Here is a 21,587-nt window from a genome sequence, read left to right as displayed (position 1 = left end):
TTTAGATTGGATATTAGGAAAAACTTTTTCACTAAGAGGGTGGTGAAACACTGGAATGCGTTACCTAGGGAGGTGGTAGAATCTCCTTCCTTAGAGGTTTTTAAGGTCAGGCTTGACAAAGCCCTGGCTGGGATGATTTAACTGGGAATTGGTCCTGCTTTGAGCAGGGGGTTGGACTAGATGACCTTCTGGGGTCCCTTCCAACCCTGATATTCTATGATTCTATGATTCTATTAAACAGCTGCCGTTTCCCACCTCAAAGGGTGGCTGCCATTCAGTAGTCATTCTTGTTTACAAAGAACTTTGGGATTAACACTTAAAATGTAAAATATGACTGTCATCATCTGTCCCACTGAAAATGAGAACCGGCCAAGATACCAAGATGATCTCATACTGTTTTGACAAGCTCCATGGAATCTTTCACCTTCACCATAACAAGAAATGGGGAGGCAATAAGACATTCAGCTACTGTAAATTATCTAAACCTGGCATCTCTGACAATACTAATGATCAATGTCATGTACTTTTCCCACTCTGGTGGGAAATTTTAGAATTGTATCGCTATTATAAAAATGACATAACTCATTTCTGCACATTACAATTTTTTACTTCAATATACTGAATACCCACAAATATACTGCATAATTAATTGGCTGGGGAAAAAAAATCTCTCCCTTATACATGGTCCAATCTACCAGTAGTGTGGAGACCTACACAGCAAACTGGACTTCAGAAGCCGAGTCATTTCTGAGTGGAGATTCATCGACCAAATCCTCCACTTTTTAAATGTTCCTTTTTATGTTACAATGGCTCTTCATTCCACTCCAGGGGTGAATGGCAAACCATGAAAGGCTCGAATCAAAAGGCTCTCTTGGAACTTGCTCAGTCATCATTCAATGACCACCTTCTACAAAAACACTGAGGAGCGCTTGGTTCCAATACTATACTAGATAATGCAATGTTTGTGATGTACTGTCATATTTCCATATTTTCAGAAATCTGAACTTTTCTCTCTTTCACACCTGAGACTCTTGGATAATTTTCACTTTCTCCAGTTCAATTGCACTTTTCATTTGCAAGCAAGTTAAGGCAGGAGTCTTAGTGGATGAGTAGTTTCACTATCTACATTTCACTAACACCTTAGAGTTGGCCTCCTTCCAGCCAGCAAGCTTTTAAGAATTCTAAAGAAACCTTTGTATTCAAGACCCCGCCTCTTGCACAAGTATGGTATTTGCTGAAGAGTGATGCTATGAAAATGACATCATGGCGTGGCATGCTTGTTCTCCCTCAGTGACTTCTGTGTTTCATTTGTTTTGCGCAGGAGTCAAAACTAAGGTTTTCCGAAGGGTCAGCATCACAAGCCCAGCCTCACAGAGCATAACATGGCATTCAGCTTTCTACTTCAGACATCAAACACATCAGCAACAATAAGGATTAAGCAGCCAAATCTGAGCTGGCCATTTTTTATTTTAAATGATTCATGAGACTGATTAAAATACATCTTGTTCTTCCATAGCTACATTGGCTCTGCACTGCTGTAGGAGTAGGATTTAGTTTCCTCCCTACAGTAACCTAAGCACAAAGAGGAGAAGACAGATGCAGTAATAAGGAGCCCATTTTACAGTCGCTTGTCTGATTCTGATGACTCCTTCACTAACTGGGTCTAATGTGATGATTCATTATGAGCCAACTGTGTGTCCTTACTCAGGCCAGGCAGTTTACTCCTTGAGTAATTACAATGAAGTGAATGAGATGACTCACAGAGTAAAGTACTGTTCAACATGAGAAAATGATGGCAGAATCAGGCCCTATACATTAAAACAATGTTTAATAGAATGATAGACACACTGGGAGTCACATTACTGTTGAGGTTAACTTGGCTCTTCCGGTCCTACCCCAATGGGAAACGCGGTTTTTCATTATAAACCCCAAGATACTGCAGTTCATTACGTAGCTCGTTTATTTCTAGTGCTACATGACTGTCAAAGGGGACAAGGAATCTCTTACTCCTAAGAGAATGGTGACACAATAAAGAGAAACCTTCAGTCTCTCAGAGGCCAAAAAAAAAAATGTTTTAAAACCACTTTAGGTCTTAGCACCCAGGAGAAGACTGGTGAAACCAATCACAGCAATGATTTTAATTGCACTGGCAATCGCCATCAGTCCAGAACAAGAAAAGCAGACAGGGGAAATCAGAGTCGTGGAGAGGCACTGCGTGGCGACTCTTCCATTGTGAGATTTCGCTGCTATGCAGCCACAACTTTTCCTTTTTCTTTTTTTTTAAAGTCGCTGGACTATCAATCCTTCATCCAAAGGACAGCACTGGTTCTTCCATTTGAAACCTGGTATGATATACCGCCTGAAAACACATCTTTAAATATGAATTTTAAAAGAGATCCCTCAAAATTTACCATGACAAGCATGTAGCCCCATTTATTTCTAACCACTTAAGCCCAAATTTTAATGTACCAGGGGTGAACTTTATTGTTGTTACTTATTTAATAGTTTATGCTCAGAGGAGGTTCTGTGAAGTCATAGTGAAACACAATTTAATTTTTAAATACAGTTTTGCAAGCTGGTCCCTAGAGTTAATTATCTCCTGATAATTGGGGAAACGGTCTTGAAATGCATGTGTTTGAAAGAGAACTACAGAGAATGAGAAATAACTAGTGCACAAACTCCTTTAAAGATGCCAATTCTCCATTTGTTTAAATGGGTCTTAACACATCAGAACATTCTCCCCATGACAAAATTAATGCAAATCCATGGGGATCACTTGGCAATGTTGAATTACAATATCAATGCAAGGGTGTAGAGACCACATTATAATGTCAAAATAGTGTCAATGCAAGTCTGCAGAGACTGTTATAATGTCAGATTACATTGACATTTTAAATACATGTAGACCAGAGTCATTATTTGACATAGTCCTAATCCCCATTACTTCAGTCTTTTAAACCTGGACTGGATTAAACACTAGAAAAAATCGTATTGGGATTGGGCTGACTAGAGAACACAGTGCAGCTCATCCAATTGAAGCTACTATCCTAGACTCAGCATACCCTGGATTCAGGCCAGGACATGCAACTGAAACCACTTTAGAGGCACGGATGAATGATCTCCCGTTGTCAGTGGATCGAGGGCAGACATCTATTCTCATCTTTCTGGACCTCTCCGCAGCATCTGACGCTGGGAACAATAAGATATGGCTGTCTCGCCTAAGGGGGGTGGCAAAGGTCCAGGGTAGAGCCAGATTAAATTTTTCACCTGAAACATTTGTGGTGAAAAATACACATTCAGGTTTACCAAACCATTTCGTTAATTTGTGTCCATTTCAGCAAAATTGTTTCAGTTGAAAAAATCCTAATAAAGTAAAAATGCTTCATTCTGACATTTTCAAAATGAAACATTTTGTTTTTTTCAGGTTGAAACTACATTTAGAAATTTCCTTTCATTTTATTTTTTAAAAAAACATTTGAAAAGTACCCAAAATCAAATTGAAACATTTTGTCTGACCTGAAACCAGTATTTTTTTCTACTTTTCTCCATTGCCAGTGAACCAAAAAAATATATATCCACCATACACACTGCTCTAGGTAAGAAAAATGCATTACAGTGGTGTGACTCAATCCTGGAGGGATGCACTCGGTGACTAGTGATGGGAAACTTCACCTTCACTTCCACACCCTCACCTGTGGAGTCCTACAAGGATCAATTTCCTTGTAGGTCTCCAGTCCTATTCATATCTTCATGCAGCCACTCGATGAACTGGTCAGACGACACAGACTCAAGTATCAGCAATATGCAGACGATACACAGCTCTACCTATCCTTCCCCACCTCTGGCCATACCACTACCAAGTTGGCCCAGTGCTTGGCTGAAGAATAGCTGGCTGAAGATGAATCCAAGCAAGACAGAGGTGAAAAGTTTGCAGTCACATTGCAATCCCCTTTGGTTCAAGTTGCACATCCACAATCGGTCAACTCAGTCTTAGTTCAGGAGTGCTCCTGGATGCTGAGCTCTTACATAGCAGCAACTGCAAGCGTAACACTTTCTACAATGTCTAGCTGGCTAAGACTCTGTCCCGTCCTGGCAAATGACAATCGAGCCTCAGTTATTCACTCCTTTGTCTCCTTTGTCCTTTGGACTACAGCAACGCAATATACCTGGGCACAAAACATTCACCGCTTCAGAAACTCCAACTGGTGCAGAGCCCTGCAGCATGTCTCCTCAGCAACACCGACTACCATGAGCACATGGGACTTGTCCTCCTCTGTCTACACTGGCTTCCCATAGAATCAAGGTTTTGGTGCTTCTGTCCAAGTTGCTCAATGACTGGACTCAGGGTATCTAGAAGATTGCCTAAAGCTCCGGGATGAAAACCATGGTCCACAACTTTGCTCCTCTGGCACACTGGAACTTTCTACCGTTAAGGTAAAAAGTTCCCTGTGCAGGAGACAGCACTTTCTTGGGGACAGGTAATTAAGGTGCCATCACAAATCCCACCACATTCCACTGTGGATGCAAGGTCCATTTCTTTGACCTTGCCTTTTCTACCAAACACACAGAAATGTGCGTGTATAACCACAAAAAGTCCAAAACACACACTACGCTGGGAACAGCGTGAGAGAACAGACACATGACAGATGTTAGGCATACTGCTAAACGCACTACTGGAAGGCACTCAGATACTATGGTGATGAGAATAATATAACAACCTACACAAAACCAAAGAGAGTTCAATTCTGCATTGGCCAGGGGATGGTACAGAGCAACACACAGCTCCCTTCTATCTCCTTTCCCTGTATTTACGCAGAATATAAAAAGACCATGTTATATCATCACTTCACAAGAGCAACACAGTTTCCAAGTAGGTTTGCTGAGATTTTGCTACGGCATATGCTAATCATGAGCAATAATATCTAGCTTTAGTTTATCACTTGTACTAGAAGATAGTTGTAGAATGTATTTGGACAAAAATCACCAGGATACAGTACATTGTCCAATGTGCTGTGATCTTTTAGAAAAGAACCTGAGCTGGCTGTATACCAGTCCAGCCCCTTGGCATAACTTAGAATAATCAGAAGGCCACAATCACACTATCTGGGCCAAGAAGTCTTAAAAATGGCTCCTCTTCAGATTTTTATGCAAACTGGCTCATGTTTCTGCAACACCCCATGCCTATTACCCAACTATATTTCCACATGGAGGTAGATTTACCATTAGCTCCTGAAGGAGGCACTTTTTCAAGGGCAGGAGTAGTAAAATACTTAAGAAATCTATGTTTGAGAGCAGGGGACAGAAAGGAACAATACACAAGATGGGTTATGATGCCGGTTTTGTCATAAACAGGTGTGACGAAGTGGGAATGTTCTTAATGTTTTCTCTGAATACTGTGTGGGTGCCTCAGTTTCCCCTATGCAGTTCTTAAGTATCTAGGTGGTGGGATAAGGGTGTGTGATTGTCGCAGAGTCCCAGAGAACCAGTGTGATGCTGTCTGCACAGAGAATGGCCGACACCCTGTCTCCTGGCAACTGATGGCCTGGGCCCCTCCTCTGCAAAGGTGCCAACTGAAGGTGTTGGACCACAAAGAGATCAGGTGGCCTCCTAGCCCAGGAAAGAGACAAAGGCGAGAGGAGGGGCGAGAGAGTGGCAGTTTGGAGCTGGCTGAGGAAATGGAGGGAGGCCCGGATGGGACTCTGGCCTCCCTGCCCCCAAAGATGGACCTGACTGCGGGGTCCTGCTCTCTGTACCTACAAGCTCTGTTTTAGACCATGTTCCTGTTGTCTAATAAAGCTTCTCTTTTACTGGCTGGCTGAGAGTCACATCTGACTCCTGAATTGGGGTGCAGGGGCCCCTGGCTTCCCCAGGAGCCCCGCTTGTGCGGACTTGCTGTGGGAAGTGCATGGTGTGAGAAGGGGATGCTGAATGCTCCGAGGTCAGACCCAGGAAGGTCGAAGCTGTGTAAGCTTCTTGCCCTGGAGACAGTCTGCTCACAGAGAGGAGGCTCCCCCAGAGTCCTTACTGGCTTCATATGGAGTAGTTTCAGAGCATTGCCGGTGACTCCGTGACAGCAGGATAGGAACATTTCTCTGAAAAGCTGTTGTTAAAAGAATGTTGGGAACTTGAAATTTGCTCATTGGTTTGTAACATTAAAGAGGTCCCTGCAGAGATGGATTAGTAGGCAGAATGCAGGGGAGCTGTGGTTCAAAGGTTCATGATAAATTTATGACAGAGTTTTGCATGTCATCACGTAGATATTACCATTTCCAGATATCTGATACAAACTATATGTTATGCCATCCTATGGTTCATGGATGCAGGGCCCAAGCAAGAAGACAGCATCTTTCTCATTTTAAGGCTGATTATGTGTCTTAATCCTAAAGAAGAATAGTTTTAATGTTTTGCTTTTGTCTTGATTGTACTCTAGTACTAAGGCTTCTCCCTTACAGGCCCTGATCCAAAGCCCACTGAAGTCAATGGGAATATTCATTGGGCTCTGGATCAAGCACGGTCATCCAGTTTATGCACAAAAGTAATGTTTTCAGCACATGCTGTACCTGTCAATCAAAACCCTGGCCTCTACAATATGTGGATCACTGAGTGCAGATCCGATAGAGCCATGGTGTTCTGTGTCTGAGCACACAGATAATGAGAACAAAGACAGTGCAAAGGTCAGGCTTCATTCCTTCCTCCACCTATACTGAGCTCTCTCCTCAAGCACTTCCTGAAAATAGAGTTCTCTAGAGGTAGGTCTACCCTGCCATAAAAGATCCGCTGCACGGCCATGTCAGCTGGCTCAGGCTGTGGGGCTATAAAACTGTAGTGTAGGCATCTGGGCTCAGGTTGGGCCCACAAGGGGCTGTGGGTCTCAGAGCCTGGGCTCCAGCCTAAGCCCAAACATCTCCACTGCTATTTTTAGCCCCACAGCCCCAGCCCCACAAGCTTGAGTCAATTGAGCCAGGCTCTGAGACTCAGCACCATGGTTTTTTAATTGCACTGAAGATGTGCCCCAAGTTCCTATTCACAATAAAGGGGTGCTATAGTGTGATTGTGCAGCTATGTATCATAATACCTTGCTATTTATTGTGTGGTTGTGAACTTACACTTACATTTGACCTCATAGTAATGTTATGTTTGTAATGATACAACTGAACCATTCCAGCCTATTGGGCAGTGCCTCGAGACTCTTTGCTAAGCAGAGTGTTTTCATGCTAGACCTTAACAGCTCCAAAGGATCAGATCTGTTCTATAAAACGTGGCTATAGCAGTTCTAATACCTGGTTAATTAACATGGCGCCCCTCAGCTATTCTAGAGATCTGTCACAACAGCGTAACAATGATGTACATAGAGAAAATCACAGGAGGTGTCCATTCTCCTCTTGATGTGCATGCTTAAATCCATTAACGTTAACAAGAATTATGCAGCTTGATAGGAGAATATGTAAAAATCCTCATTAGAAATAATATTTTCTTCCATTATTTTAAAAACTAAGAAACTGGATACTCTTTCTCTTGTTAGACAGACAGTGACAGTTCATTACAGGGGTTCTTTATATACCTACACAGTACTTTATATACAGGATGCTTTCCTAGCAGGAAATGCTGAACAATATGAACTATGCTTCCCCCCGCCTGCCTCATATCATCTTTCCATTATGTGCTCCTCAAAAGAAGCAAAAAGGGTGTCCCTCCTAAGCACTTAGCATATGCAGGTGTGAATGACAATGCAAGGGGTAGGGCAGCAGCACCAAATCCCAAATGTCTGAAAGCTTGTTCCTCCATCAAGGATGGGTGTAACTTAATCAATCTCTACTGAATTGTGCTGGGTACACCAGCAATTAGTTTGCTCATTATTTATGTTCCTCACTACCGTTGTGCCCCTGCCTTTTATGATTAAAAAGTGAATGTCATATTCATGACAGGTGCCCAGTTCACAGCCCAGGATACCGAAGCCCTAAGTTTAGCCACACAAACAGGTGCAACATGGCTGTTGTGGCTTCCTCTCACTCTGGGAGGTAATATGGAGCATCGGTCAGTGGCCCTCAACACCTGCCCTGGAAGCACCACCTCTCAAGGAGGGAGGATTCCAGACTCCGATCCACCAGGCAGTTAGTGTGGGTAGTGGTTGGTTTTGTGAGGAAGATGCCTATTCACTAGGAACTAGAGAGACACCACAAACTAATTTCACACAGGTGACTGAACAGCTGTCAAAGACACTGCCTTTGGTTTCTGGAAACCCAGGCCGAAGCTAGATTTGACCTCGCAGCTTTGAACTAAAAGTTTCGTAAGTCCATTAATAACAGCTTGAACCACCTTGCCCCCATAATCAAGACCAGAGTTAGGCATCAAAGCCCTCATTTCTAATAGCAATTGGAATCCACAGACCTGAATTTCTTGTGGTGCCTATATTTTAGTCAGTTAACATTGTTAGTAACGTGCTTTATGTTTAAAACCATTACAATGACTTGGGAAGCCTTTCATCAGAACAATATGTTCTTCTGAAGCTCCATTGTTTAACAGGATTATTCACATCTCTCCCACTGACAAGCTACAATGTAGGGCAAACAGGCATTAGAGGGGATAAATGTAACTGCAGTGAAACCAACAAAGTAAAATTCTTACTTTATAGACTGAGCTTTTCCTTAATTGCCTTATGTACACCTGGGGCAGATAATCACCTGCGGATGAACTTGTTTGTTGAGAATATTGAAATCAGTAGGCAAAAGTATTTCACTGTGAGAGCCCCCTACGTAACTTCTGGGATTTTATTTCAAAGTTATTTTTTCTTTATCTTCTTGAAGTTCATCCTATTACAATATTGGAGGGCTTTCCATTCCTCTTAAAGGAAAATTATAGTACTTCAGACAGCTTGATAAACCTTTACTAAATAAGCCTAACTAGCCATATATAGTGATGTGCATGTATGAACAGAACCGATTTTTCAGAACTATTTCTAGAAACGCTTTCTCTCTCTCACCATCTCCATAATTATGAATGGGGGTATTGTCTCCAGTCACCAAAATACTACAGATGCTTATTACTATTTGCATTTCTCAAAGTACCTATCATAATATCTCCAATTTACCAATTTTAGAGTATCTGTTAATGACATAGATGGTCAGAATTTGCTTGGTGTTAATCTGAAATAACTCCACTGAATTTACTGGAATTACTTTGTATTGACTGGTGTAACAGAGCAAAATTTAACCCAGAGATGCATCTGACCACCATTGTAACACATGAGACCCACCGGAAGTTTTCAAAGTAGTTGTAAATCGTGCTCTAGGTTTTAATTCAACAGTCTGCTCTCTTTTCAATGTGTGACCATCTTCACGTGTCTCTGGATGAAAATAGAAAGACAGTTGCTCTATTAAGACAATAAATTACCATTAGGAGTGAGACATTGGAAGAATTGGTGGAGATCAAGCAAGCTGTCCTTAGATCTCTAGCTTAACCTGACACTAACACTGGTCAAGCAGACAGAGCAACTAACCAGCCAAAAAGTTATGATGTTGACATCATAAAGTTCAGTAATTAAACAGAAATAAGCCCCACTAAGGCAAAAACACAACTAGACTCAGAATCCAGGTTCCATAATCCACTCCATGCCACACAAGCAAAGATTGGTTACATATTGGTCTCTTCCTCTCAAGGTGGCTTTCCTTAAGATAGAAGTCTGGTGTGTAGCAGCACCACCTACCCAGTCTGCCACCAGAGCTGCTGCTGCCTCAGTTTTCCCTCATACACTTTGGTTCTCTGAGTCTTCAGTGCAATCAGGTTGCTGAGGTAACGTGGCTCTATGGCTAAATTACTGAAGTCCAACCCCTCCCAGGGTGCCAGCATCCAGAAGTACATACAAACAAATCTTCCACCCCCGTCTCACCAGGCGGAGTCCTTCCTTCCCAAGGGTCTATGTCACACCCACACATTTCCACTCTTCTCCTGGGCTCCTCTCTAGCCCTTCAGGGCTCTGGTCAGTTCCCACTTGTCCCCTTAATATCAGGGGGTTGCACTACTTCACCTCACTAAGTGGGGGTATAGGGGAACCCAAACCCACCCTCTTCTATGGATGACTGGACCTGAGGCCCCTAAAGAGTTGGGCTGTCTGCTCCCATAGCCAAAACCTCACTCTCTTTCCCAGGACTTCTTACTAAATTGCCAACCTTTCTGGATGGCCTCCCACTCTTTATGGAGCACCAGTTCCTAGGGCTCCACACCCCGGAATCCCTCTCGGGAGTCTCTCTCAGGTATGCTCTTTCCTCTCCCAGCAGTCCCTGCTGCGAGTCACCAGACCCTTTGTCAAATGACATCATTCATTACCTCCACCTGGGGAGGCAAGCTAGATCTGTTACAGGTGCAGCTGAGCCCCCTAAGGTCTTAAAGGGCCAGCTCATGCTATGACATGGTTACACTACAGTATTCATTTTTCTTAAGGCCTTCCTCCTCACTCCACAGGCACAGATATTCTGTCAGGGAACAATCCACAGTCCATTGCAGTTATCTGAAAGAGTCCATTGCAACGGCCTATGGATCAGGCCCAAGATCACAATACAGAATGAAAAGCTAGAGGAACTTCCTTAGACTATTGCTATAAACTCTAGCTTTTTCTTACAAGTCCTCTGATGTTTTTGGATTCAGCTTTGCCTCCCTCAAACTCACCTCTGAATTTGGCCTTCGGTCTATGAATGGTTAAAAAGTCTACGTTAGCATTGTACCTAGTGTAAAAATATCTGGGAATGTAAAATCTGCTGGGACCTATGGGAATGAACTAGAATAATATGATTTTTATTTTACTTTAATTAACTGTTAATTGTCTAAGGGAAAATGTGTGTTACCCACAGTGTTTTACTTTATTTTAATAAGAAATCCTCTGGCATTAACCCAACGCAAGTGGGGATTAAATTGTGCTGACTTGCGTGGAAAGTACTCAAACATTTCTCGGTCTCATTGCCTCAATGCAGCATCATAAATAAGCTTGATAAAGTGTGGCTTTCTGGCTCAGGCCAATTTGGAGCCATACCTGGGAGATTTATCTCTAGTATCCCTTGTCCTCTGACGCCGCTGAAAGTACCAACTTATCACTGCCATATTGTTAGTGTTGGACCCTGGATTGTTTGTAGCATCTATCAGTGGTTTACAGTGCCTGTTATATAGCGTCACTATAAACAGCTAGAAGCTGATTGTTGCCTGCATTCATCACTGAAGAGGTAAAGACAAGACCTAGCAGTTCTTAGCCTTCCTACACCACATTTTCTACCAAAGGCAATTGGGTGAAGAGCATTTTTCTTTATCACTATGTAGAGACAGATTTAGATTTTTCTGTATCTTAGGCCATGGGTTAGAAAAACAGTGTGTGACTAAAGAGAATTTTTTCTCTTAGGATTCTATTCTTGTCAAGATCTCTTTTCTGTGGCTTTGATAATAGCATCAAAATGGCCTTCCCCTGCTTTGTACCTGAGCCTATATCCAAAGTTCCTCAGCACTGTCTCCTGAATAAGTCATCATCTTGGCTTTCACAGTGCCTCCAGAAGGGACAGAGCAAGAAGTCAGCTAAGTCACCTGTTCCTCCAGGTAGATGCTCTTTAAAAACTGACTGGCAGTTTCAGGAAGTTAAAGGGATACAGGTTTTGACTTTGCCAATGTGTGCTCTGCTAAGAGATATTTGCAAATCCTAGATTATGATAGTCATAGTCTGCTCCATTAATTCACAGTTGAAAGTGAAGAGAGCAAGACAAATAAGGTCATGAGATTCTGGGCTTCTACCACAAACAATATGATTAGGGTTTTTTTTCAAGGCAGATTCAAACTGATACAGATAAACTGCTAACTGTTTTCCTTCACTCTCATAAAACATGACATTTCAGACTAATGGACTGCTTGAGGTTATGACCCTTTGGCTTGCTGCTCACTTTATCACTTGACCTCTATCATGCTCACTCCTCTGTGATTCAATTAGCTCCCTACAGCCACGGTGTGTGCACAGAGTGTTTCAAGGTTTCCTTATTATACATGTGTAATGTAGCACTTCACGCTATAGTGCCTGGTGGAGTGCTGCAGCTGGGCAGAGAGCGTTATCCCAACCAGGTTTCCATGTTATTTTGGTTCTCCATGAATGGTTCCAATGGAGCCAGACAGAATCTAGCTAGAATAGGTAAATTCAAATGGCAATAAGTGCATCGCCAACTAGGACTTCATGGGTGTCCCATTGCTTTTACTTCATGGTTGCAGGAACTTCATGCAAGAGCAGTGATAGAATTCAGAACCTCCTACTCCAAAAGCACAGGCCGACCCTACCACTGTGTCTGAAGGAGAATCTCCATTGACTGTTAGAACTATATGGGCTATGGCACAAAGTTCAACAACTCTGACTATCCAGTAGAAAGAACAGGAGTACTTGTGGCACCTTAGAGACTAACAAATTTATTAGAGCATAAGCTTTCGTGGGCTACAGCCCACTTCATCAGATGCATAGAATGAACTCGTACAGATACAGCTCTGTATGTATATAGAGAAGATATATACATATATATCTTCTTACTATATGTTCCATTCTATGCATCTGAAGAAGTGGGCTGTAGCCCACGAAAGCTCATGCTCTAATAAATTTGTTAGTCTCTAAGGTGCCACAAGTTCTTTTTGCGGATACAGACTAACACGGCTGCTACTCTGAAATCTATCCAGTAGGAAGAACCGGTATATAACAGAGAGTAAATAACAACCATTATCTCAGTTAATCAATATTCAAATCTTATCCTCTTTCAGGTTCAAGCACTATACCAAATTAGTTTTACTAACTAGTTTAAATAATATACAATTTATATATTTACATTCATACAGGAAACAGTTCCTTGTCACCTGCTGTGACATTGTATGTGGTTTACCAGTTGTGTTGTCTGTCTTGCTTTCTGCCAACACCTTTCATGGGCATTCTCCGTCATGAACAGCAAACACACTCTTCTGAAAAAGTATGTGAGTGCATGTTTACAGGTCAGTTCTTCCCTCCAGCTTCCTCATTGGACCAAAGCCTCCACTGGTCTCAAATGCTGTATGTTAATTTCCATTAATTTCCATGTTCTCAGCCCACATTCAGGGATTTACGTGTTTCCACAGTTGATATGTAGCTACATGGATTCCCAAACCAGAAGCCTTCTATAAAAAGCACCAGAGAGAAAACAGAGACAGAAAAAGATAATATTCCTAACATTGTTCATTGTAATGGTTTCAGGAGTGGTGGCAGGCTTCAAACTAGGAGACATAGGTGGCTGGATTTGATGTTCACTTCTCACTGATGCTGGTTGAAAAAGGAATAAGAGCTGAACGGATACGTAGAGGAGCAAAACTATCCCTTTTGTTTTCCCACAGTTAGAGCACTGACTCTTGACAGTATCACACTCTGCTCTAGACAGGTAACTCTAATCCCAGGACCCAAAGCCAACACTGTGTGCATTACTATGCTATACAGAGTTCCTCTTTAGTATGGCTGGGCTATCACGGAGTCTTCATATTTGCGAGGATAGTAGTTTGTTGTCACCGTATTCTCAGGTCTTGTAAGATGACATGTGAATGAATTCAGCAGTTATGTGCCACGGAAAAGGGCGGCGTAAGCTTCATTCTCCCAGATGAAACCTTGGGCTGTGCCAACCTGCACTGCATTATGCATGTTGAACAAAACCCTTTAGCTCCACTTTGCATTAGCATGCTGAAGCCACAACTTTCACTTCCTGCCTCAGAGCGCAGCCCCTGCTTTACATAAATCTTTAATGAAATGCTCTGCCTCCAGCACTAATGCCAGAGCACAGACGACAGGGCTGAAGGAAAACACGGTTTTGCCTCCAAAACCAGAGCATTTCTACAGATAGTAAATGTGATTTTTATGTGCTATGGATTGGTGGGGTCCCTGGGGCTCCATTAGACAGGCTCTAGCATTAAGGGATGTGAGAAGCTGGGAGAAGAATTGTAAGTACTTTCCAGAAAGAAAGAATAAGAAGGCAGTTTAACTGCAGTGCCTGGTAAAAACACAGCAGGCTCAGTCCAGTTGTCTGATATGTGCGTTTAGTCTAAGCATATGCAGAAGACGACATTCTAGGATGAACAGTCTGTATTGTCAATCTCAAGTGTTCAGAACCCAGGAGTCAGCGCCCTTCTCCCTCCCATCATGAGATTTAAAAAAAAAAAATCTCATTATTTTTAAGACAAACAAAATAATACATTGGGCAGTGCTTAATTTGTAATGAAAGAGGTGCCAGGGCTCAAGCAATTTGTTTACATTCATAACTGATGCAGCAAGCCCAGAGGTGCCAGGGCTACGAACTGCCACGCCTAGAGGTGCCAGGACTCAGTCCTGGCAAGCCCTGGTACAAATTAAGTGCTGCATTTGGGGCTTTTCAGCCTTTCTGGTTCAAATTTCCAAGCTTTTCTCCACAACTACGAGGGCTAGAAATGTACTTTAAAAAAGTGGAAAGCATCCAACTCCAGATGTTGGGATTTCAAGATAAAAAACACCAAACGTTATGAAGCCTGGGCTAAAATTGTGAGAGTTGGCAACAAACGAGCCTGCTATGGTGTGGATTGCAAGGCAAGATCAAGAGGCGATGTGTCAGAGATCAAGAAAGCTGCAAATGTAGACAGGAATTTCTTTTTAAAAAAATGCAAATATTTAAGACTTCACGCAACAAGGCTTGATTCATGTATTCAAAGACATCTAGGGGAATTAAGATACACATTGTCCATCAATCATGCCATTGTTATTTTATCACTACAGCAGTTAGGAACCCTAGTCATAGACCCCCTTGTGTAAGGCACTGAACAAACACAGAACAAAAAGATGATCCCTCTCCCACAAATCTAAGTACAAAACAAGAGACCACAGATGGATGGATAGACAGACAGACAGACAGGGAGTACACAGAAACGACGAGACAATATTAGTCACTGTGATTGGCAGTGGTATTAGCAAGCCAGTGAACTAATCATGGTCAATTTTTTTTGTAGGAGGATGTTCGTTTAAACCCCTGAGACTGCTTTGAAAAATCTCAACTCTGAAGTCTAAATTGGCTGCCCAACTCCTCATCTAATATAGCTGCTTCTAGGCCCCAATTCCGCAAAATCACATAAGCACGTGCTTCAGCGTGAAACAATCAATGGGGCTACTTGTGTCATCAAATTTAAAATCCATAAATGCTCTGCTGAATAGGGATGGGATTAGCCACAGACTTAAGGGCCTGCCTGAGCAGAGGCCTTAAACATTCACAGTAGTCGCCATTAGGAAGTTAACATTTGCCAATAGCGAACACACAGTTACAGCACTTTTAATTATTCTAACTATAGGTAAAACCTGTGGTCTCGGAGAGGCACCTGTGTGGCAGCTGCTGGCAAACAGCAGCCTATGAATGAGCATTTGGGCTCCCAAATGGGGGATCTGAGAACCCAGGCCAGAGCCATGGGCCTGAAAGTTAATTGTCCTTCAGCTAGCTCATCATTTAATTATATAATCTGCAGAGTAACAGTCCTGAGCATCTGATATTTAAACAATTTACAGCTTCAAAATAATCTCTCTCTGAATTTCTTGGTTTTCTCTACCAGACAGCACAGGGTTGTTGAAACAGAAAAATAAACTCCAGAAAAAGGGGCAATCGTTTAAAAATATCAACAATGAGTAGTGGATAGCTTTCCCACACACAAAATAGAGATGCAGAACTGAGTACCCCAAAGCACAGGGGCTCGATTCAGCCATTTTTGAAAAAGGACCAACTGCAAAATTTGCATCTAGTCTTGGGTTTCGGTTCCAAAGTTTGGGAGTAATCAGAACCAGTCCTCTGATTCAGGCCATCTCTAATGAATGCAGGAACTTGTCAATACACCAATGATTCCAAACGTACATTGGTTTTTTATACAACTGTTGCTAAATTTTAATACACAGAAAACCCATGAACAACACTAAGCTTCTGCTGTCGTAGCAGTTTTAATTCTGCCATCACCTCCAGGGTAGAGGATGGCAACTTGTATCCAACCCGCGAGCCGCATTCCATCTTTTATATGTATCCGCATCTGCACCCGCACTGCTAGAGCCATGCGCGGATACAAATATTTGGATCCGCATCCAATCCGCGATCCACAAAGATGGTAAACAATACAACCGCATCCACATCCCTGGATACACAGCAGATATCCATGGATTTGCAGGGCTCTAGACAAATCTTACTACAACTGTACATGTGGTTGCACTAAATTAGTATGCAAATCAGGTGTGCAATTGCACACACTTTTCTGTAAATCTGGTCCCAGTCCAAGCTGAGCAGAGAGGAGCTCTGTTTCCAAGATCAAATCCAAAAGATATTCAATACTCAATATATTTCCCTTAGACAGAAGGAAGGACAACTCAAACCGGACAGGATTTGAATCCATCGATTCAGGGAATCTCGATTGTGGAAGGGCTCAGCTTACTGTAACTGGGGCTGTGCACAAAGTTCACTTAGACCCTGAACAGACCCGAAATCAGGGAGGGTTTTGTATCCAGCCAAATCTCAACAAGACCACCCTCCCCAAGGCTGGCAGAACGCCTGCCCGGCACAGGACTAGTTCAATGGCTCCCTGAAAACAGCAATGGTCCCTGGGGCCTAGAGAGAAGCTGGGAGGAATGGGATTCTGGGACAAGATTAATGTCAGTGGTGCACACACGGTACGATCCAAACCTCCAAGCAAACCAGCAGGCGTTCACCCACTCCCGTCTCCTGTGAATGGACACTCTAGGGTCTGGATTGGGAAAATGAAATCTCCCATTGACTTCACTGGACGGAGGATTTGGCCCTTAGGGAGCTAACGGAAAGTACTACAGGAACGTTTGAAACATGTCTACGCTAGTGACCCTCTTACTGGGAAAGACAATCCTCTCCAGTGCTCCACGCTAGTATTTCCAGTGGATAGAGGTCAGGAAAGCCTCCACATTTACAGCGCCCCTGAGCTGTTATGTTCCAGGCAGTGGTGAGCTGGAACCGGTTGTTAAATTTAGAAGCCCTTTTAGAACTGGTTGTCCCTGGCAGCTCCCTGCCCGGCCCCAGCTCCCCTCCGCTCCGCCTCCTCCCCTGAACACACCACCCCGCTCTGCTTCTCCCCGCCCGCTTCCCAAATCAGTTGTTCGCGTGGGAAGCTGGGGAGGGCTGAGAAGCAAGCAGCAGCTTCGCGCTCAGGCCCAGGGAGGCGGAGGTGAGCTGGGGCAGGGAGCGGTTCCCCTGAATGTGTCCCCCCGACCCCCAGGTTAATTGCTGTGGTGCGGGCGGCCCTCCTTGTGCCCCGCCACCCCAGCTCACCTCCGCTCCGCCTCCCTGGGCCTGAGCGCGAAGCCACCGCTTGCTTCTTAGCACCCCCCGGCTTCCCGCACAAACAGCTGATTCGCGGGAAGGGAGCGCAGGGGCGGAGAAGCAGAGTGGGGTGGCACGTTCAGGGAAGGAGGCGGAGCGGAGGTGAACTGGGGCCAGGCACGGGGGGGGGAGCTGCCGGTGGGGGCTCTGCACCCACCAAATTGTCCCCATGGGGGCTCCAGCCCCAGAGCACCCACGGAGTTGGTGCCTAAGGCGCCACTTCTGATGTGATCAGTGGGGGGAGCGGCCACTCCCCCTGCTCCCACCCAGCTATGCTACCCCGCCCCTAGGAGCCAGAGGGACCTGCTGGATGCTTTCTGGGAGCCGCCCCAGGTAAGCAGCACCAGGACTCCACACCTTGCCCCCTGGCAGTTCCCTCTGGCTCTTAGGGGTGGGGTGGGCACCCACTACGGTGGCCCACGAGACCCTCCTGACTGGTTCTGGGGGCAGACAGGGGAGGGGGGTGGATGGGGCAGAGGTCCTGGGGTGGGGGCATCAAGGAACGTGAGGGGTTGGATGGGGCAGGAGTCCAGGGGGGCGGGGGCAGGCCACGACCCCCTCGTGGGGTGAGGAAGGCACCGGTTGTTAAGATTTTGGCAGTTCATCACCGGTTCCAGGCAGTAACATCTATCGGTGAACAACACTGGCAGCATACCGCTGCAAGCTAACTTGAATCAGTGTGACAAAGTCATGCAGAATCTCTCTTCAGATCTCTCCCTTCCCATGTGTAAGCTGGACAGTGCCTATGACCCTGTGGGCACGACCAGACTGTTATTACTACTGCTGCCAGCAAAGACAGATGGGAAGCAGGCCATGATGGCAAAGGAGGCACATCTGCCTGGACAAGGACTTGTAAAAGCACCTTGAATTGAGTGGAAATAAGAGGTTTAGAGAATGGACATCAGGAAAACGTGTAGCTTTGCATTTCGCCTATTCAGCACTATGGTCAAATTCTGCTTTTCAATGGGCCACTATGTAATGTAGTCCTAGAGCTGCCTATGGTATGCACAGTGGTGTTCCTGAGGGGGGTGGTATAATTATGCCGATGTGAAGCAATGCTAAACACGCTGACAAAGAGAAGGGAAGTGACCTGGAAACGACAAACTGAAGCAAGGCAAGGCGTGACAATGGAGCTGCACAGGATAAAGATTCGCATGGTTATATTGATAATGCTCACTGAGGAAAGATGACTGGTTTTGTCTGATATATTCCGGGCAGTGCAGCCTTTGCTCAGAGTCTCTCTGGTTTGGGCAGCAGCTTTGTAGATTGGCAGCTGGAAGATTAATCTCATGTCTCTCCAGAAGCAGTGGGGGCAACGCAGCGAAACCAGCTACTTTAGTTTTTTATCACGTAGGATATTACATCAAACCGACAGAAATGCAGAGTCCGGAGTGCAGCAGAAGCTTCCCAGCAAAACACACACATCTGCTGCACGTAACCCTTCACAGCTCAAACTGCAATTCGTCGGGCTGCACACCATTGTTTTATACTGGGAAGAGACAAAGTCAACGCAAAGGTCAAGGGCTCTTCATACGGGTACACAATGTCAGCAGTAACATCAAAGAGCAATTCTAAGTCCATGGAGCTGTGTTTCATTGATGGAAGTTGTTTAATAGTGAAGACACTAAACAAGAATCTGTTAACTAATGAGGTAAGGTAAATGATTGCACTGCCTGCCCAGTATCCTTGGTAGAAAACCCTTGGCTATACCAGTACGTAGATATGGAATTAACATGGCAAAAGAAAAATACCAAAAGTACCCAAAAGCAAAACACAGAAGAAGATGGGGCTGTTGGGTTATACAGAGACAGCTCTGGAGCCTTAGGTGGGTTTCAGACCCTCACGTGGGAATGAAGAGAGGCCGAGTTGGCCTCCTTAGCACCCATGGGAAGAGGGGTGCAGGAGACACTGTGCACAGGCCAGTTTAGAGCTCTGCTGTTGACTCCTGGATAAATGCATCCAGACTGTCACAGCTTGCATGCTGGTTGGAGCTAGGGAAGACAGTAGAATGGATGTATGCCATCCCCCTTCGGAGGGGCAGGTGAGCATGGTAAACCCAAAACAAACAGAACAATGAAAGAAAATAGGAAATGGACCTGTTATAAGACTAGACCAGTTAAAAAGAGCAGATTTGGTTAATGGGAGGAGCTCCTCATTAAAATCCACAATGCTTCTCCATAGTCCTCCTCCTTCAGACCCCTCCTTAGGGTTCAGCTCTGCTGTGATGCCGACAAAACATTTGACAATGGCAAGACAGTTGGTGTGTGGAGATGGCTGCATATTAGACCAGAGGTGTTTCACTGTTCTCGCCTCTCTCCATTTGTCTGTCTTCTCTGCCTCTTGTCTTTTGTCACAGCCTGAACGGATAAGCTGTTTAGGGCAGAGACTGTCTTTATATTACGTGTGAGTAATGTCAATACTCCTGGGGGATCATCGGCTACAGGGATCAAGCCAGAGAACCTCTGGATCATAATGCAGGAGCCTCTACTGCCGGAGTTAAAAGATCCAGCTCTCGTAGGGCATGCCTACACTCACCGCGCTGCAGCAGTACACTTGTACCACCGTGAGCGGCAGAAGCTATGTCAGCAGTAGAAGCTCTCCTGCCGACATAGCGCTGTGCACACGACCACTTATGCTGGCACAATTTATGTCGCTTGGGGGTGGTGGAATATTCACCCTTCTGAGTGACATACGTTTTGCCCCCACAAGTGGTAGAGTAGACATAGCCTAAGTCAAGGTGTAGCATTCTCATCAATTGCTATATGGCTTTACAACCACTAGAGAAGGACAGAGCACCAGACCAAATAGGCGTGGTCTGTACATGTATTCTACCTAATCCAATGGGAGCTTGATCCTTGATTGGGGTTTTTAGGTGCTATGGAAATGCAAATATCATCAACTATTACAATAATTATCATCATCATCCAAGTGCAGTATGGAACATGCCACTCTACTGTCCCTCAGTACAGAGGCCAGAGCCTGCATTCAACGCCATCTCTTACTGCGACACTGCACTTACTTTTATTGAGGTAAATCATTCGCATGAGAAATGTGAGCTTTTGCATATATGATCCCTCCTCATTTTAAGGTTCTGAAATTGTTAGTTTTCTTCTCTCACTCCTTTTGGGTCTTTGTCCCAGACCCATCTCTTCACCTTTAGTCATCAGGATGCTGAGAGCTATGCGATGGAATAATGGATCCATCTTCTTGGAACAAAATGTAATAGCCATCAGAACCTTCATTTCTAGAATATCAGGAAGAAGAGTCAATATTTATCCTTTGGAATATTTTCCTCGGATTTCCCCCCCATGTATTCCCCATTGTTACCAGAAGGCCAAAGTTATGCAAATACATTATCCACAGGATAATCAATATATTAATGCATAAGTGAATGACCTTCAGTGCATCCTCCTCTTACTGCACCGATTCTCTGACTTTTTTGTAACAACTGTTTTAACTAAATCCATTCTGTGCTTTAACTGTACTTCCGTATTAGGTATTCTCAGTTTAAGACCTTTGCATTTCTAATACACATACATACCTTATTCTAATGGCATAAAAAGGAGATGTTGGAGTTGATGAAGATTCTCTCTTTCCAAAACGTTCTTCCTTTTGCCTGTGATCCCATCTATTCCCAGTCACGCTTAAACATAACTACGGTCTAACAGTGTTATAACAGCTTTTTCCATAGGCAGGAAAAACATGATACAGCTGCATTAAAGAGCCATGCTTTAAACTATGATTCTGTCACTGTTAAAACAGGGTTATCTAAATTGGTTATACAGTAACTCCTTGCTTAATGTTGTAGTTATGTTCCTGAAAAATGCTACTTTAAGTGAAACGATGTTAAGCGAATCCAATTTCCTCATAAGAATTAATGTAAATAGGGAGGGTTAGGTTCCAGGGAAAAAAAAATTTGCCAGACAAAAGACATGATATACATATACAGGATCAGTTTTAAATAATTTTAAACAAACAATTTAATACTGTACTCACCAGTGATGATTGTGAAGCTTGATTTAGGCAGGGGCGTAGCGGGGTCAGGGCTCGGGGGCTTGCCCCGCTCTGCCCGCCCGGTGCTCTCGCCAAGGAGTGGGTGCTGGATTGGGGTATGGGGGCTTGCCGCTTTCCACCTGCCTGGCACTCCAGCTGGGGAGTGGGGTTGGGGACTTGCCTGCTCCCCAGCAGGAGTGCCGGGTGGGCGGAGCGAGGTGAGCCAAACAACCT

The 21,587-nt window shown here is 44.2% G+C and overlaps 1 protein-coding gene across 12 annotated transcripts in view; it reads right to left on the bottom strand.

Moving 5' to 3' along the window:
- RASGEF1C (RasGEF domain family member 1C) overlaps positions 1–21,587 on the bottom strand; it is a 116,516-nt gene that overhangs the window by 75,104 nt on the left and 19,825 nt on the right. The window contains exon 1 of one of the 12 annotated variants that reach the window (XM_073355430.1): positions 20,380–20,500. The exons of the other annotated variants lie outside the window; for them this stretch is intronic. The gene's annotated coding sequence lies outside the window, so the exon portion shown is untranslated. Of the gene's footprint in view, positions 1–20,379; positions 20,501–21,587 lie in introns of those variants that run through there. 12 annotated transcript variants of the gene reach the window in all.

This window comes from Lepidochelys kempii, chromosome 8 (genome assembly GCF_965140265.1).
Source record: "Lepidochelys kempii isolate rLepKem1 chromosome 8, rLepKem1.hap2, whole genome shotgun sequence".
NCBI lineage: Eukaryota > Metazoa > Chordata > Testudines > Cheloniidae > Lepidochelys > Lepidochelys kempii.
This window is presented reverse-complemented; position numbering and strand designations above follow the sequence as displayed.